Raw genomic sequence first — 3,184 nt, 5'->3', positions numbered from 1 at the left:
GGGTGTCGCCGTGCCGCTTCAGCCCCACGGGGCCACGGCAAACCCGGTGTCGGTAACCCGAGGTGCGATGGCGGAGCTAATTAATTGTTGCTAGCGATTGCAGGGTGAAATGAGCGCGGCTGCACATCCAGCTGAGGCAGGCCGCGGGAAAGGTGCACCAAGGCAGAGGGGCTCTGCCGCCTCGTGAATGACGGTGCGGACCCCCTGCACAGGCGTGGGGGCGATGCTAGGCCATCCATCCCCTAGAAATGACGTGAACGATTTTGCTTCGTTTCCAGTGAATATGCTGGTGGTAAACCTGAGAGGCAAAAGTGAGAATGGAGCAGTGGATGTGTGAAATTGCCTCATCTGTTACAGAAGCAACTGCACTGAGGAGCAGGAAAGAATTTTTCTCTTCCCACATTGAAGTATGAGTTAAACATACAAATGTGTTCTGTAGCCAGTTAGCAAAGATTTATGCAAAGTGCTGAACTCTGATTGCGGAGAAAAGACATGAGGGCTTGTGCATGTGAATGCCAGTAGCTGAGCAGCGAAGGCTAGTGGCTACTGTTTGGGTCAGCAGTGCACCAGCGTTGTGGTGTCTCACTGCTTGCTCTCCTTCCCAAATACAGAAAACCCGAGCAGTTTTTCTGATGTTCAACCTCTAGTTCATGGCTGGTGAATCAAGGATCCCTGAGCAGTGGAGAAAGACAGGTGTTGGCAGAAAAGTCCAAAGACTTTCCAAGTGGGAGAAAAGTCAGGAAAACCAGATTGTTAGGTAGAGAAAAAGCTTTGTCCTCTCTGCTGGAAAAGCTGGACTTTGTGTTTATTTGTTGTTAAATTCCAGGGAATCCACAGAGGTGACACACCATAAATCTACAGGAAAAGCTTCAAGTAGAGTGTGAACTCAAGTTATAAGATGCAAATCTTAAAGAAAACTATCGTAATCTAATGCACATAGAACTGTCTTTTTCTGTTCTTCAGTATCCTTTCTTTTCATCTAGAGGTGATTATTGACCCTTTTCTGTCTAGGGTGGTGCTCCTTTAAGATTTCTCTTGCAGTGACTATGACTTCCAGGTAGCATTCGTACTTTCAGCCCTCATGTCCTCCACATTGTACACGTACTTAACATTTACATCCCCAAGCTCTTTGAGCCAGTTTACTCACTGACTGAGCTTTCGAAAGCCTGTCCTTTCAAAATAGGGAATTCCTGTTGCAAACATCCTTTGATTTATCCTCCTGATCGATTCACTCAAAGTCAGTTTACTTGGTTTACTGAGTTTGAACGGCTTAGTCAAGGTTATTTCCTGCAGGCAGGTCTCTCCCAATATTCTTGCTGTTTGTTGTGGTTACTCAATATTGTGAAGAAACCTGTTACGTCCCTTATGAAGAAATACATGTGGTGAACCATTTTCAGTAGCAATTACTTTCCAGCCTACGTTGAGGAGGCCAAAGTGTAACTTCCAAATAACTTGACAGATGCTTTTGTCAATAACCAAATCTGGTGTGGGCAGCACCAGAGTTGACTCCCACCGGCCAAGATACATTGGTTTTACCCAACATTACCTTGTCCTAAAGCAACGCTGTTAAGTCCACATTATGCCCTCTTATTCTTTTACAGTCTGTGACATTGTGGTATGTCATGGTGCTGGTTTTAGTTAATTTTCTAAATAGGTCATGCTCTTCCTGCTTCTAAATGCTATTCTACCACATTTCAGTTATCCCTCAATTAACCAGTGTCACATCTTGGATCAGCAGCTTAAGTTTCTTTGCTTCATCTGGTGGCAACGCTGCAGTAATCTTGGGCCTTCTGGTGGCCCCCAGAAAGGACTAGAAATTATTTTCTCACATTCTTTGCATAACTTCAGACTTTCTTTTTGCGGCTTTTCTGATTGTTTTCTGTCTTCTGAATCTATGGAAACTGGCTACAGCAAGTCAGGATGTTAGGGGGGAGGCTGGATTCCCTCGAGTTACTGAGAAACATTGCAGGCATCTGTTTGATATCTAACTCGTGTGCAGTTTTAAACCAACAGCCAGAGTTCGGTCAGGAAGGAATTTCTCTTCTGGTTTGGACTGGCAGAGTTCTGCATTCCTAGGAACATCAAAGCATTCTCGCTTACCAAACTTTCCTGTTATACAGATAATGATATTCCCTCCTTTGACATACTGTAAGTTGGATCTGAGGTTGGGATGCCGTGGTGTGCATGGCGTAAATACTTCCCTGTGAACTAAGTGTCTGGTACACAGGTTCCCTGGGGCTGCAAGGGAGGCACTTGATAACTCAGGTGGTCCTTTCCTGTCTTGTGTTTCTTTTCTGACCAGGCTCTTTGAGTTAATACCCAAGTTTTTCTGTCTTGCCAGTTATACTCAGTTTATGAAAATTTCCTGATGGGTTTGCTCACTGCCAATACTCTCTCCCTGCTGCTCATCCTCCAACCCTCTTAACACTTATTTAGGAATTGCCTTATGCCTATTCCAGGTTCCTCCTCCTGTTACTAAAACAAGCAAGGCAGATTGCAAGGAATGTTAATTTAAGGAGTAAAAGACTTCGGTAAATGGGCACATTTACCCACAGATTCCTACCCACAGCTCATGCTACGTACGTATTTTTTTTGTTAAGTCCCTCTGATAGGCATTCTGCTGGCAGGCAGACATTCTGCAAATTCATCATGTTGCTGTGCCTTTGACCTCTTCCCCAGCGCCAGAAAAGACTTCTATCAAATATTACCATAAGTGTCCATTTCTTTCTTCTCCAGACTCCTTCAATTTAGGTTAATTCAAGTGAAGTTATTTGCACTGGAACAATTCTAGTTAACTCTGTACTTGAAGAAGTCTTTCAAAACTAGAATTATTCTGAATACCAAGTTACACAGATCTAATCCTACAGCTGTTTCTCAGTCCTCATTTGACTAAACATGGTCAAGTGTTCATGACAATACTTAAATATTATAAATACATAATATATATTATATATATAAAAATATATAATATATATTATATAAATATCGTGCCCCTGTACTCGGCACTGGTGAGGCCGCACCTCGAATACTGTGTTCAGTTTTGGGCCCCTCACTACAAGAAGGACGTCAAGGTGCTGGAGCGTGTCCAGAGAAGGGCAACGAGGCTGGTGAGGGGTCTGGAGCACAAGTCTTATGAGGAGCGGCTGAGGGAACTGGGGTTGTTTAGCCTGGAGAAAAGGAGGCT

This window comes from Pygoscelis adeliae, unplaced genomic scaffold (genome assembly GCF_000699105.1).
Source record: "Pygoscelis adeliae isolate BGI_AS28 unplaced genomic scaffold, ASM69910v1 Scaffold71, whole genome shotgun sequence".
Taxonomy (NCBI): domain Eukaryota; kingdom Metazoa; phylum Chordata; class Aves; order Sphenisciformes; family Spheniscidae; genus Pygoscelis; species Pygoscelis adeliae.
The sequence above is the reverse complement of the archived record's forward strand: the minus strand, read 5'-3'. Positions refer to the sequence as shown.